Raw genomic sequence first — 16,722 nt, 5'->3', positions numbered from 1 at the left:
CAACACGTTCATACATCCTGCCCGTCAGTATTGCCTAGTTGAGGTCGTGGTGAGTGTCCACCCAGCCAGGAGGTTAGCCAGGCCTGGACCTTGTTAGAGGAGGAGGATGAAGAGTGTTTGATGTCCTCACGGCCACGTAGATGTCATGACTTACCAGGACAAACTATGGCATGCATTAGTTGGCACAGGTGAACTCCGCCACCATTCATCAGAGGCTGGAGGTATTAACCTGGCAAGCTCGCAGGTATTTCCTTAAGTCGATCACGCACACCTCAGGTGCAGTATTATCAGTTGACTGGCGTTGCTATTTAAGCTGTCGTAGTACGTACTTCAGTACTTTTGAGTTTGACCGGTGCACCTGGGCAGTGTCTGTGGATGAGAAATTTGTGGAAAATCTGGAGTGATAAATTACTGGTCTTATGAAGGTAAATACATAATTACCTGCAGTTACGTCAGAAGTAAATGTTAAATGTCAACTTTCATGAAGTCCGTATGTTCAGTTAATACATATTTGAGAATAAAGTATTTATTTCCAAAATTTCCAAGCATCAGATCACAAAGTGACCAGTAAACATATGACTTAGATTATATGACAACTATGATATATTATTTAGAGTGTGGGAACCCGCGGTACATACCGTCATATTTGTTAAAGAAAGGAGTGGTATGCTACGGTACACACACTCTCTCTCTCTCTCTCTCTCTCTCTCTCTCTCTCTCTCTCTCTCTCTCTCTCTCTCTCTCTCTCTCTGTGTGTGATACCCGCATCCAGCCAAGGTGTTAGACTTGCTCCTCTGTGGCCATGCCGTGTCGAACGAGCTCGATGTTAAATAGATGTTCAAGGAACAGCCTCCCACCACTCAGGAGGCGCTCGTTGGTAACAACCTTGGCTTCCTTATGGAGAAGTATAGACTGGCACCATAAGGGGACGTTTAGCATTCTTATAAACAGGCACAGAACACTAACATTATCGGAAGTTTGGTATCCCGTCCGAAGGCCTTTGTCTGGCGGGTGCTGAGGAGATCGCTTTTTGTGTGAGAGGAGAGACGCAAGTGGCTTTTAGTGTTTTATACCGACAGAAGAGGAACGAACTTCGAGATGGCGTTTAAAAACCATGGAAGAAAGAGGCCATGCTCCATACAGAGTATTCACAGAGACACTTGCGGTATTAGACCTTATCTTCCACTGGGAGGCGTGCCTTGGTGCAGCCCATCCCTAAGAAAGGAGACGTTCTAACCCCTTTAACTATCATCCCATTGTTCCCACTTTCGCCTTTTCCAATGCTGAAAAGATCGTATTGGTTATCAAAAAGAAGGGATTAGGATTCCAAGTGTTTACAGGAGTAAGAATTAAGGAGAGTTTCAAATGCTGTGGAGATACGAGAGGTGTGAGCATTGAGGTGATACTCGGAAGGGTTAGAGCGGTCTCCTTTCCCAGGGATAAGCTGCACCAAGACCTGCCTCCAGGAGGGAGGGAAAGTCTGGGTATTTAAACAGAGACGGAATAGGAGCACAGGGATCGGAGTTGGTTTAGAGGCACGATCCCTTACGACCCAGGAAGGTACGCCATCTGAGCTATCCACTTTGTTGAGTGGGAACTGAGAGAGGAAAATACAGATGACATGGATTCAGTGGGAGAAGCCAGGGGGCGGTGAGTGAGATGCATAATCAACGAAAATGGAATTGGTCTTTCCCGTGTGTCTGTAGGGCACGAACCCTTATAGCTCCCATGGGCATATTTATTGACCAGAAATCAAACTGAATTTAGGAAAAAAAAAAATATTGTTTCAGATGTATCTGAAGATAATGAATATGGAATATAAAAGCTGTAATTATCATTAGTTCGTGGGGAACAATATGGACACGTACTCCGTCTGGGGTGGTGACGGGCAGGGCGAGACCTGGTGCACATGCGTGTGGTCCCCTAGTGACTGCCACGCACTTACATTTATGAGGTACACGTACATGTTCTCCATGATTTATGAGGCACAGACATTTGTAGCCGGTGTGAGTACATCCTGTCAAGACCCATTACCCGGATTTCAAAGGTAGAAGACTGGCATGACCAAAATATATATATATATATATATATATATATATATATATATATATATATATATATATATATATATAAGTGTGTATGTGTGTGTGTGTGTGTGTGTGTGTGTGTGTGTGTGTGTGTGTGTGTGTGTGTGTGTGTCTGTAAGTTGTATGGGAAAGTGATCACTGAGGAGACTGAAGAGGAACAGTTGTTTCAGGAGTGGTAAAGGATGTGTGAATCAGGTGTTTGCTTTGAAGAATGTGTTTGAAAGACACTTGCAGAAAGAGAAGGATTTTTTGTATATATTATTATGGATCTGAAGGAAGCGTATGATACAATGATAGAGATGCTTTGTTGATGTTGTCAGGAGTATATGGTGTGGGAGCAAAGGTACTAGAAGCGGTGACGAGCCTTTGTGTGGAGAGCATAGCTTACGTACGAGTAGGAAGAAAGGAATGTGCTTTGTTCCAAGTGATGTTGGCTCTGCGTCAGAGATGTTTAATGTCAGCACATCTGTTTCATCTGTTAATGGATGGGAGGAAGGTGAGTGCAAGTGTCTTGGGGAGAGGGGTAGGTATGCAGTCTGCCGTGCGTTAGGGGTCCTGGGACGCGAGTCAGTTGCCGTTTGCAGATGACACGGCGCTGGTGGCTAATTGGAATGAGAAACTGCAAATTTTGGTTTCTGGATTCGGGAATGTGTGTGAAAGAAGAAAGTTGAGAGTAGATGTAAGAAAAGACAAAGGTCTAAGGTTTAGCAGTGGAGAGAGACAGGTTAGTTGAAGTCTGAATTTGGAAGGGGAGAACTCGCAAGAAATGAAGTCTTTTGCCTGAAGGTGGATAAGACAGAGAATGGACGCATGGGGGCTGATTACTGTCTATCCTATACCCTGCTACTTAATTGTAGCGCAGCCGTGAATTGCAGGGGCTCTTGTAAAAGAGGTCTTGGGGTAATGTCATTATTGTTATTATATTCACATAACTGTCTATTGATGTTTGATCTGAATCATACGAGGTGCATCTGTGAAATATGACACAGATGTAAGTGACGCTTGTATCTGCATAATGAACATTAGTGATATAGGTAAGTTGCTTTCTTGTGTACCGCTTCATTTCCAAATGAGTCTGAAAACATCTCAAGAATTTCTGTGGTGAGGGATACATTTTGACAACGAAGTGCTTCACATTACTATCTCCCTTTTTTTAATAACATGCTTCACTTTCCACTATACTCATTTTCTACTGAGTTTGTAAGAGATCTTCGATGAAACACCTGTGGTCGTAAGGAATATATTGAAAATGATATATTTGTGTATAATATGATGCTTAGTAATTGATTTATATGAAGAATAATCTCCACCAAGCGATGTCATAAACAGGCACATTGTTTATCTGTAAGATACACATGATATCATATTGCCCAACGGTTTATCAGCAAGGTTCACGTGATATCATTCCCAAACAGTTTTTCAAGCACCCACCCGCTTCCAGGAAGGCCTCACCCATCATCACAGTCTTGACCACATATGGTATGCTGGTTTTACTGTGTGACTCTTCTCTCGCACCTGGAAGATGATAACTATTTACGGTCGTCTTTATATATTGTGTCTCAATTACTTCATAACGTCATCTCTAAGTGAAGAAGCGCGGCCAGTTTTATGATGTAAACAACCTTAAAGTTGCTTTCGCATTAGTCTCTTCCTGCTTGCTTGTACTGTACTCTACCTTGGCGTTTGTTCTTCCTTCTTATGTTTAGGTATTTCATAGTATTTTGATATCTTTTTTCTACCAATACTTGAACCGTTTTCCTGGTCTGGCAAAAAGGAGGAGGATTAGCACGTCAGCCCTGCTTGCACTTTTTCCTTATACACTGGTGTTTATATAGTAGACCTGGACAATATAACGCATGCGTGACACACACACACACACACACACACACACACACACACACACACACACACACACACACACACACACACACACACACACAACGTAATTTACAGATGTTGATCTGTGGCCATAACTTTGGTCTGTTGCCTACCACACACACCCACCGTCACTCCTTTAGAAGCCATTCTCATTCACTGTTTCCAGATACATTACATATGCTTTCCTTCTAATCATTATATTTAGCCTAAATTTCACGGGACTGAGGTGATCTATCTCCAGACGGCCATACATCGTCCATGTCTTCCCCCAGTATCCTTCTTAATCAGCTGCGAACAGCATACATAAACAACACGTCTCAGTAAGCCTTATCCTCGTGCCTCAAGAGGTATCAAGTTGCCATGATACAGCCTTATAATGTAAATATATACACCGCTAAGGCACTAAGATATCCGCCAGCCTCATCATTCAGCTGCCTTACAGATGGCAAGTCAGATTAGCGGGTTCCGTCTATATATACTGAATGACAGATAAGATTCACTTCATTACCAGTCGAACGCTATAATGAAGGCAGGGACGAAAACATTATGAGGGCACAATCCGTTGAAAAATGACAAGTCTATAGAGGGAGGACGGGAGCGTGTGTTGGGCGGGGATGTCATCGTTTACCCGACAGCCGTCACAACAGAGACATGTTCACCATAACGCCTCCTGAGTGTTCGTCCTCCTCCTCCTCCTCCTCCTCACCCCTCGCAGGCACTGCTTGCTACCCTCAGCGTACAGCTCTTCCACGTCACAAGACCGGAGCACGAGACGCGGAGCAATGAGCAACACGAGAGAACGAGGTAAAGACGAAGCCTCTGACCTACAACTGAACTGAATATGAAACTGTTTATCCTGGCGATCTTCGTCAAGGATTATTCCAGCGGGTTTAGTGTTGGTAAAGCTGCTAGACCTCTGTCTTCATCATCGCCAGACAATATATTATCTCTGTCCTTTATTCACTTGAAGCGAATTTCATCTGTTTTATACTTATGCTGGGAGCTACTTGCCTGAGAGCCTCCTTCATTATGAATAACCCTAAGTGAATAGGAGCTATTTTGATAATCCGTTGATATCAGAAAGGTCTGCACCGGTAGCACATTACATATATTCATAAACACAGGTATATTCATTTGTCGTTAAACTTCATGTTATAAACCGTGCAAAAATTGTACATAAACACACCTACATAGACACACGCCTTTTTTTCCTGTTTTTTTCATTTGTTTTTTCCTTTGTTTTGCTTTTCACTGTACGCTTGGTGTGGCTGAGAACTTTTATGTCTGACTGGAGCCTTGGACACACACACACACACGTGATAGTCACAGTGAAAGAAAAAACCCTTAGTAATGATACCATCGAATAAGCTGCAGCAATCGCTGTGTGAAAGGGACTTGATTGTCGATATTTTACCTGCCCTGTCACCGGTACCTCACCCGAGGGGAATGATTTAGGAAATAAGCTGGTTGCTGGCAAATATTATAAGCACATTCATGTACATGGACAAAGAAATACTCTACAAGTTCTACATCCCACCTCACGCGCAAAGAAGCACAGAGATGTAATAGAGAAGGTCCAGAAGAGGGCAACAAAGATGGGACCTTCATTAAGAGTTTCTCTGGTGTAGCGGTTAGCGTTCCTGACCGCGATGCATTCACGGGACGTTCAGGGTCGAGCGCATATGTTCGAATCCTAGTTGCGGCAGTCGGCCCACAGTCAGCCTAGGTGTTCATCCACTCCAAGGAGTTGGTCCATGAGATGGGTACGTGGCTCAGGCTAGGGTATATATATATCGTTAATGGGATGGCCTTGATTCTGGCCTCAGTTGACCGTGCCGTCTCAATTAGCATACGAAAAAAATTAAAGAGAGCTGAGTTACAGCGATAGGTTAGAGGTCATTAATTCATTTATTTTGGAAGAGGACACAGGAAAGGGAGACTTGATCACAACTTTTAAGTTCTTTTTTTCATACCAGTTTAATGACATTGTCTTGTGATGCTCAGTCTACGCGAAGGTGTGGGAGTTGATGTACCAGGAGGATTTTCAAAGTCGCGTTGCATCATCAGATGATTTTTTTTTATCTTGGGAGGATGGTGGACGACCAGGTATATTGATTCAGCGAGAACAAAACCTGTACATCTAGATTTATTGACCATCTCGATAACTGTAGGCCCCGGGTTGGTGACATCTCTCGTATTGTTCTCTGATGGTCCTGACACCCTTCGCCCCTCCACCTCCACCTCGGATACGAAATGTTACCACGTTCACATCTTCATGTACACGAACCATCGATCAGGACCAGCAAAAAAATGCTGTCTCATTTTATTTTTTTCTTAACAAAATGCATTTCGACTTTTGTACCACCATTCATACCATCACTATTATTGATTTAAGGACTCCTTCTTCAGGAGATCATACTGATTATAAAAGGCGCTCTACAGTCATCAACGGAGGGGAATGGATGGGCTGCTCTGAAGTTCTCCGGAGAGATTGTAACTCCCGTTATGCGACCTCGCCGCAGGTGACATCGCCCCAGATCTGCGTCGGGTGCGTCCGAGTTCGTGGAGACCTCCAGACGAGCACTCCCATCCCTACCGACGTCGACGTCATCGTTCATCGGCAGAGTGTCATCCACTTGCTTCTGTCGCTCATGCCTTCACGGTCCTCCGTGGCGCAGCGGTTACCATCGCGACGGAACCAATCTAACGGGCCCGAGTTTGAGTCCCGGACAGCCGTCCCAGCTGTTCATTCTCCCCTTATGGGGCTGGTCGATATATGGATACCTGGCTTAAGCTGGCGTATATGTATGTATGTGTACATACTCGTGCATATGAGGTTAAGAGACGCCGCAACACAAGTGTAAGACTCTTATTCACCAATAATAGTCACACACACACACACACACACACATACACACACACACACACACACACACACACACACCTACCTTCATGCTTAATGCCACCAAATCATAATCTATCAGTAGTAGATCCAGCGGCCGCCTGTCTGATCAGGGAACAAGGAAGCGTCACTGGCCAATGACAGTGTTTGCGGGAGCCAAGAGTGATGATTTCTGGGGCTGGCCAGACCTCCATAGTGGCCATATGTGTGTGTGTGTGTGTGTGTATGTATGTGTGTGTGTGTGTGTGTGTGTGTGTGTGTGTGTGTAATAAGATTATTGTCTATGTAGATTTTCGTTTACCTCTGAGTGTTTGAATGGATACTTTGGATTGTGTGTGAATGAAAATGCATACGAATTTAAGCAAATGTTTGGCTTGCATTGGTTGGTATGGCACCACTGAATGCAATTCGGTAGATTTTATTTGTGCAGTTAGAGACGGGTAGTATGTCAGTATGAAGTTTCGTCAAAGTTAGAAAGCCATTTTGAATGCTTAAAGAGGCTTACGTAAATGCTGGAGCTTTCCAATGTTCAAGTAACAGCGCGAGGGGAAAAGAACGCCCTAGGATACACTGCAAGGAAGAGAAGTCTACAGAATGATGAGATGACGTGGAGTTATGAGGGGAAAATAACTTTAGGGAAAGAAAAAGTAATGCTGGAAGACCTGAAGAAGGCTTGGGTGAGGGAAAGTTATGAGGAAGATGATGATGAGGAGAGCTGAAGAAAGTGAATTTTGACGAGAGATGAATGTATGAAGCGGGACCTGCTGACAGGCAGACTGCATGGGTAAGAAGATATGCTCAGACAAGTTCTGTTTATTGACACTGGATTTGTCAACTTCCTGAGCCTGATATTCTGAAGGAAGATCTGGTGCTTATCATGATCCCTGATACATTGTAATGTTCTATGATACCTGTGTATCAATGAACGCACTGGTGCGTAGGCTTGGACATCATCGATAAGATAGCAGTCACTGACGAAAACAACTTCGTTATATTTTTTCATAGAAAGCAAATCCTTTGAGACCGTACCGGCCACTTAGTCTTTGCATATTGAGAGCAGAGGAATTGAGATTCACACAAACTCCAGGTATGATATGAGATATTGCTGGCATTTATTACTCTCAAGATCTTCAGCTCATTTTGTTGGTCAGTGAGATATAATGTCTCAGTAAACAGTAGGAGGAAATTCTCGAGTGTGGAGTCTCCATGGATGGTTTATACATGCTGAACTCAGTAATGATATTCTGTAGGAAGGCGAGAGCCAGCTCGTTGTTGGTGTCAGAAAGTTGGGCCAGCTCTCAAGACCATGTCCGAATGTGCACTGCTCATGAATGAGTGAACGTGGAGGTAGTATTATTCTTGAGAAGATACATGTTAATCAATGCATTACTCGGTATTATGATAATTTGACTGTCTCCTGCGTATTGTATTGTCAGAGTGACAGATTCTTTCCTACTTAAGAATCAGGTTTTTCTGGTTATTAACAGATGGATCAATAAGGACATCATGAGTAATCACTCCCACAGCTGGTCTACAGAATTTCCGAAATCTTGTCCGATGGAAGGGGAAAGTGTCAGTGACATTTCGTTAGAGAGGGAAGTAATGTGAACTTTGTTCTGCAAGGGTGGAAATGTTTTGATGGCGTCGATTGTCATGCATAGGTCAGCAGCATCGAGATACATTGTACTCTAGTAGTTACTGTACGATAGACGGGGGAAATTTTGATATATTGTTGCTGCATTTTGTATGAATGGCTGGTATAATAGGTTGAGTTAGTTAGAAGGTGGGTCACATCTGACATGTTCAGACAGTAAAACACTCACTGACACCTACACATGCAGCAGACGTTCATTCTTTATTTATACATCTGCCTATATATCCAACTTTCTGAACGTAATTACGTCACCCCAGTGCTTTGAAACGCCATGAATTGCGAGGTGACACCAGCTTGTGTGACTGACACGGAGCTAAATGCCACCATAAACATACTCATTAGCATATGACACAGAACCGTGTTTGCAAATACTCTCATTCAGATGTAAACGTAAGTATCGAGAAATGTTGCAAGACGAAAATCAATCATTCATCTCAGTTCTCTTGCAATTAATCATTCAACTCAGTTCTCTTGCAATTTCTTTTTTCTGTCGTTCAAGAAGTCAGTGCAATTGCAATTGAGATTTCAGAGCAAACTGGTTACTTTGTCTCGAAGTGTTGTGTCACTGAGGAGCGGACCACAGAGACAGACATGGTTATTCCCCGGCTGGTCGGAGAGTCTGGCTTGGATACTTGTGCCCCGGTTGAAAAAAGAGAACCGGTCGGTTTTCGCGCCTTCCGCTCCTGAGGCGTTCCAAGAAGTTGGTTTAATGACGAATCCTGGTTGTTCATCGGTGTTATCACAAGTACACTGTTAGTCCGCGCCCATGACGGTACAACCCGGTGTTCTTTATGATGCTGATTGGGGTATAAGGGATTGCTGATAGTGGACATCGAGTGATGTAATGATAAACCACGACGGGGATGATGGATCTCTGGAGTGAGAGCGGTGGTGGTGTCTCCTGGGGGCTCGCGGCTCGTGTCACTTTCAAAGGTCGAAAGGGAATAGATCCATCTGTCTGTCTGTGTGCATCTATTTATCCGCCTGTTATTCTGTCTGTTATCTATGTCTATCTATCTATCTTTCTATCTATCTATCTATCTATCTATCTATCTATCCATCCATCATCTGTCTATCTATTTGTTTATCTGTCTATCTGTCTACCCATTCATGATATCATTCCCATTCACATGAATTCACCCATTTTGGAAAGGCACAGCTCCACATCCTGCAGACTGGGGAGCTGTTATGCGCTGCTGAATAGATAGTAAATATGTGGTCCAATGTGCGGCGGGTTTCCAGCAGCAGCGGGGAACTGGATCCCTGCGAGGCTGCTCGTGATGATGGAAGAGATCAGAAAATCACGAGAGGTTTGATTCACTAATAAGACGTCGTTTGCATGCAGGATTCAGTACACTTGGTCACTGTATATGGCCTGTGGATTGTTTGGTGTCCCAAGGTGGTTGGACCTTCATTAATTCTTACTGTGCTCCGGGAGAGGCACACAAGAATTCTATCCTAATGAGACTCACTGAGTCATCGAGCTTGGGGAGGGCTCTTCCCCGATCCTCATTTGTTGCTGCGGTAGAAACAAATAGCCTGGGTGTGTGTGTGTGTGTGTGTGTTATTAGTATAAAGATACTTATTTTGCACTGCACGGAGAAGGAACAAGGGCAGGGAGTCAAACAAACCGTTTTAAGACAAAGACTGTGTTCATAATCTACTAATTATGATGATTTCGCAAAGACTGGGATGGAACTGATCTTATGGCGGTCTGTACAAACCCAGGCACGCTCTATGTGGCTGCCGAACTGCAAAACTAGGGCTAAGGATCTTTAGTAGCAGGAGGTGACGGTGGCGGGAATGGTGTGGTAGTTCCCTCCCGAACCTCCCGAACTGTTGAATGAGATCCAGGTGATGACTAGAGAGAGAGAGCCAGGTGTCGTTAGTGCCTTTGGATAGTCGGTTTAAGAGGGACCAAAAATGAGTATATGTGTAAAGGTATATAATCGCCTATGTGTGTATATGTGTGCATATGTATGTGTCTAGGTATATGTAGTCAGTCGATCTCATATATCATGGGTAACGAAAATGAATTTATATCACAAACCTTCCAACGATAATTCAGGTCACACAGTACACCATTTATCCTGGTCACAACCCCCATTCAAAGGCATGTTTCACTGAATCCATGACACACATCTCGTTCTTCGTTCCTGGATTCTGGATCGCTAATACTGAAGTTCGTAGTTCGGATTTCTAATCCTCACAGTCAGTGTACAGCTATGGTTACCACTATGTGTTAAACCTGGCAGTCCCTAAGGAGACAGAGACCCTGAAATCTCACCTATAAGTTTTCAGATAAACTTACGAGCGAGAGATGTTGCAGATTGTATTGCAGTACTGGACCTATGGCTGAGGACCTCCAGTCCCCGATTAATGTATGGCGAGGTCGCTCAGGGTCTGCGGTACATGACACCACTGACGTGTTGGAAATTGCTTCGATGATGGTAGCTCACTCTTGACCATTAGCTTCTGCATACATGCATATTTTACCATTGTTATTTACAATTATTATAACTTAAGTAATGACTGTAACGAAAAATAATGTAATTGGGGGATTTGGTGTAAGAGCTAACGACATGCAGGTACCAGTAAGTGAGACGGAGGTACCAGGCAGTTAAACGCAAGGACCGGCTTGTGAGACGCAGGTACCTGGCACTGAGATGCAGGTACTTGGCATTGAGACGCAGGTACCTGGCAGTAAGACGCAGGTACCTGGCAGTGAGACGCAGGTACCTGGCAGAGACGCAGGTACCTGGCAGTGAGACGCAGGTACCTGGCAGTAAGACGCAGGTACCTGGCAGTGAGACGCAGGTACCTGGCAGTAAGACGTAGGTACCTTGCAGTAAGACGTAGGTACCTGGCAGTGAGACGCAGGTACCTGGCAGTAAGACGCAGGTACCTGGCAGTGAGACGTAGGTACCTGGAAGTAAGACGCAGGTACCTGGCAGAGACGTAGGTACCTAGCAGTGAGACGCAGGTACCTGGCAGTGAGACGCAGGTACCTGGCAGTGAGACGCAGGTACCTGGCAGTAAGACGCAGGTACCTGGCAGTGAGACGCAGGTACCTGGCAGTGAGACGTAGGTACCTGGCAGTGAGACGCAGGTACCTGATCTCGTCGGTTTGCGGCCTCAGATTACACCAACAGGGTAACCACTACGGCCAGACATAACATTCAATTTTTTTTCCGCGTTTATCTTGATCAATTACTATTCTGATGTAGTTCCAGTCCATCTTTACTGCACTCCATGGAAAAAAAAAAGGAACTAAATTGCAGCTCAATGTCTTATCTGTCTTGAAGGACTTGAGTCATTGCTGAGAGTCCACATTCCCTCTTCTGATCCACGAGTTGACAATTTACTTTTTCTCACTACCAGTTGCCTTAAGGAACTCTGGTACACATTACAAAGAACACAACAGCTGCTTGATTGTGAGGGAAAAGAATAATCTATTGGTATAGCATTATCACTGTACCCTCGCCGGCTATAATACTTCTAAAATACATTACTGTACATTGAGTTGATATCCTCGTTAACAGGCGTTCGTCTGTGGCCCCACGGTAGAAAGTTCATGGGTATTATGCAACTCATTAGCGATATATCATTTGATTGTTGGGGCGAGTAGCCATCGCTGGGGCGAGTGTGCACTAGGCTTGGCCATCCATGGGGCGAGCGGACGTTGGGTCTGACCAACAAGAAGCAACAGACGACTGTGCCACCACATTCCTCCACCTGTAGCCCCAGCCTGACTATGTCTTTTTGTGGTGTGGTGATCCCTGTCTCCACAGCTCCTCTCCTGTCATCACAGGATTTTCTTCCTTTTTTTCATCATTGTTGTGTCGTGTACGATTGCTAATAGCCCTCTTGTGACCACCATGAACCTCTGGTAGGCACCACAATCTTCATATAATCCTCAGAGGGTTAGGATCTTAAACATCATAATCCATCCTTGGGCTTCTTGACTCATTCCTAGTCACCGAGACCCTTTCCATATATCTAGCGACTCTCACGAGAACCAGAACGCTACTAGTCATAGCAAACTTCCTGTTGTCACAGTAATCGGAATCCAGTCTTTTAGATCGGTCATCTACTTGTCATCACAGTTCCCTCACATTCACCTAAAACGTATTAAGATCAGACACTTCGCCTGGACTTGAGATTGTCTGATCTTATTTCATCGTCTCAAGGTCTTCACATGAATGTATCAAGAACCAGGTCAACCATGGAGATATTAGTCTCGGCAGAGCTTTGTGATTCCATCTTGTCTTAGGCCAGAAATTTATGACCTGCCATGCGTGTCAGATATTTACCATGTTTACGTTAAGTTAGGAATCTAAGGAACCTGACGTAGCACAATCTATCTGATCCTTACTCGCCCTGACCTAAGGAACCTAACCATACCTGATCTAGGCAACCTGGCCTAAGAAGCCTTAACTAACCTAACCTTGGAAGGTTGATCCAGCTCAAGAGAGGCTTAAGAGCTTATCTAAATCCAGCCCAACATAACCCTATAAGCAGTCAGTGCGCATGTGCATTTGTTCTGTAGCCATTAACTTCGCAAGTCAGAAACTTCGCGTTACACCAGGGGTTTTGAGCATCTTCCTTCGCCAGGAGTGGCCATTTTGAGGCCACCCCTTTACTTGCCTAATCTCAGCGCCGATATGTTCTGATATTTAATCTGAGACGCGAAAGACCTTGTACTTAGTACCACAGCTGACGCATCGCGGTGAGACGAGGGGAGTTAATTTAACGAATATGGATTTATAATCCATTACAGGTGTCTTCGAACGTTTCATGATGACAGCCACATACAAGATCTGATATCAATGAGTGGGACAAAGAAAATGTGCTCAAGTCAGTTGTCCTGGATTTATTTTGAAGTTTGAAATTTGGAATAATAAAGAAAGAAAGAAGAAATATGAGAGCGACTGCTGGGAGACGACAAGGCTCACGGTAAAATGAATAGCTCTTTAAAGGTCATGGCTGAACCCTAAGAGACACGACGGGTTCCGGAGATACAGAGACGGGCTCCGGAGATACAGACGGGCTCCGGAGATACAGACGCGCTCCGGAGATACAAGGTATGGCAAAAATCATAGGGACACAACGGCAATATTGGGGATGTGGAAACACTTTTTAGGACACAATGAAACTCAGTAAAATGACAGTACTCAAGGACATGAGAAAACAGACACAAAACAGAACTCTTGTGGGCACGGGAGAACTCTCAAATGATGGGAATCTCGGATATATGGAGGGAGTATCAGTGCAAGGAAATGGCTCCAAGGAACAAGGCAGGAGTTTCACTATACATCAGGACTAGACACGAATGTACATGACGCTAAAGAAAGAGAGAAAGAAAAACAAAACTCCCGGTGACTTGTTAAACACGCGGGGACAACAGGGGTGCAGTTAAGTCTACAAGGGACACGCCAGAAATGTCGGGGTTAAGGCATGACTCTCAAAAGGATTCAACAGAACTCTTGAGGGGCGAGACATTAGGACCGCCTATGACGCAGATAGACTGTCGGGGACGCGTCAGAACTCGTGGGGAAAAAAAAAAAGAAAAGATAGCAGGGTTTTCAAGGACACTCGACACGACCTTTGGTGACAAGACAGAACGAGGGGACGTCGTCCGTCCTCCACCATTCGTCATTACCACCAGGACGGAGCAGATATTGTGGATAAACCCCTGGCTGGGGCACGCCTGGTATGCGCTCCTGACCGGCCGGGAATGATAGATCGGATCCGGGAGAGGAAACGACGGCCTCCGGGCCCCCAACTATACGTGTATTCTCATTAGCAAGTTTGGGTGGCATTCCCATAATAGAGGAATGTTTCGCGAATCGAAGGAGTCTTTACGAGGTAAGTCCAAGCATTCAGGAATATATTTGCCCGGACCCCAGCTGATGGATGACCGTATCAGTTAACGGTTTGAGAATGACATACTCAGAGCGAGTGTGTGTGTGTGTTCATTTGATTATGCCTCACCCATAAAAGGCTGCTTCATATGCTGAGGACAAGGCAAAGATTAATTGCAAAAGAATTATCAGTAACCACCAAATTATGAGCTCTCTCCTTATCCATCATTCTTTAAAAGTTTATATATATATATATATATATATATATATATATATATATATATATATATATATATATATATATATATATATATATTTTTTTTTTTTTTTTTTTTTTCTCGTACATATTCGCCATTTCCGGCGTTAGCGAGTTAGCGTTAAGAACAGAGGACTGAGCCTTAGAGGGAATATCCTCACTAGGCCCTCTACCCTGTTCCTTCTTTTGGGGAAAAAAAACGGGGTTGGGGGAAGGATTTTCATCCCCCCCCCCCCGCTCCCTCCCCTTCTAGTTGTCTTCTACGACACGCAGAGAATACGTGGGGAGTATTCTTTCTCCCCTATCCTTAGGGATAATATATATATATATATATATATATATATATATATATATATATATATATATATATATATATATATATATATATATATTTATATATATTTATATATATATATATATATATATATATATATATATATATATATATATATATATATATATATATATATATATATGGTCACATGGAGAGAATGAGTGAGGAAAGATTGACAAAGAGGATATATCTGTCAGAGGTGGAGGGAACGAGAAGTGGAAGACCAAATTGGAGGTGCGAAGATGGAGTGGAAAAGATTTTAAGCGATTGGGGCCCGAACATCCAGGAGGGTGAAAGGCGTGCAAGGAATAGAGTGAATCGGAACGATGTTTTATACCGGGGTCGACGTGCTGTCAATGGATTGAACCAGGGCATGTGAAGCGCCTTGGGTAAACCATGGAAAGTTTTGTGGGGCCTGGATGTGGAAAGGGAGCTGTGGTTTCGGTGCATTATACATGACAGCTGGGACTGAGTGTGAACGAATGTGGCCTTTTTTGTCTTTTCCTAGCGCTACCTCGCGCGCATGCGGGGGAGGGGGTTGTCAGTTCATGTGTGGCAGGGTGGCGACGGAAATGAATGAAGGCAGCAAGTGTGAATTATGTACATGTGTATTTATGTATATGTCTGTGTATGTATATATATATATATATATATATATATATATATATATATATATGTTGAAATGTATAGGTATGTATATGTGCGTGTGTGGACGTGTATGTATATACATGTGTATGTGGGTGGGTTGGGCCTTTCTTTCGCCTGTTTCCTTGCGCTACCTCGCTAACGCGGGAGACAGCGACAAAGTATAATAAATGAATAGATATGAATATATATATATATATATATATATATATATATATATATATATATATATATATATATATATATATATATATATAGTAATTCATGTGTGAAAATAAGTACGTAATCTACTTTCATGCTCACATGAATAATGATATATCTGTTTTCATGCTAACATATGTATGGATTCGGGAGTCTGAGGAAAGAGCAGTAGTGTCGAGGAACCAGTTAAAAGAGTGAGGATTCTCGATACTTGATGATCCAACATGGCGGTTGTCATCTCGTCCATTCTGCACAACATGTGTCAGTTTGTTTTAGCTTTTAAGGCACAGCTGCGTCACACGGGGTCGTAAGCACTGTGAGATCAATGGCGCCATGTGACGCTGTTCTCACCTGAATGGGGAGATCAGAATTCTTCCCCTTAGATAAGTGGATAGCATACTCCATCCACATATGTGGAGAGGGTATGCTCTTCCACTCACCTGTGTAGAGAACTAATATCATGCCTCTCAGGTATGTGAAGGAGTTACATCATGCCTCTCAGGTATGTGAAGGAGTTACATCATGCCTTCCAGGTATGTGAAGGAGATACATCATGCCTCTCAGGTATGTGAAGGAGTTACATCATGCCTCTCAGGTATGTGAAGGAGTTACACCATGCCTCTCAGGTATGTGAAGGAGATACATCACGCCTCTCATCTATGTGGACGGGTTATAATCTGTTCCTCAGGTATATGGACGAGTTAAGTACTGCCTCTCAGCTGTGTGGACAGGTTATATCCTGCTCTTCATGGATATGGACGGGTTTTATCCTACCCTTCAATAGAGGAGAGAGTGTTTGTGCTACAACCTTGGGTATGTGAGCTGGCTATAGTCGACCTCTCAGTTGTAGGGAGTTGTATTCCGTCTTCCATGTACGCGAGGAAGATATATTCTGCCCATG

The sequence above is a fragment of the Panulirus ornatus genome, chromosome 37 (genome assembly GCF_036320965.1).
Source record: "Panulirus ornatus isolate Po-2019 chromosome 37, ASM3632096v1, whole genome shotgun sequence".
NCBI lineage: Eukaryota > Metazoa > Arthropoda > Malacostraca > Decapoda > Palinuridae > Panulirus > Panulirus ornatus.
Note: the sequence above shows the minus strand (reverse complement) of the source record.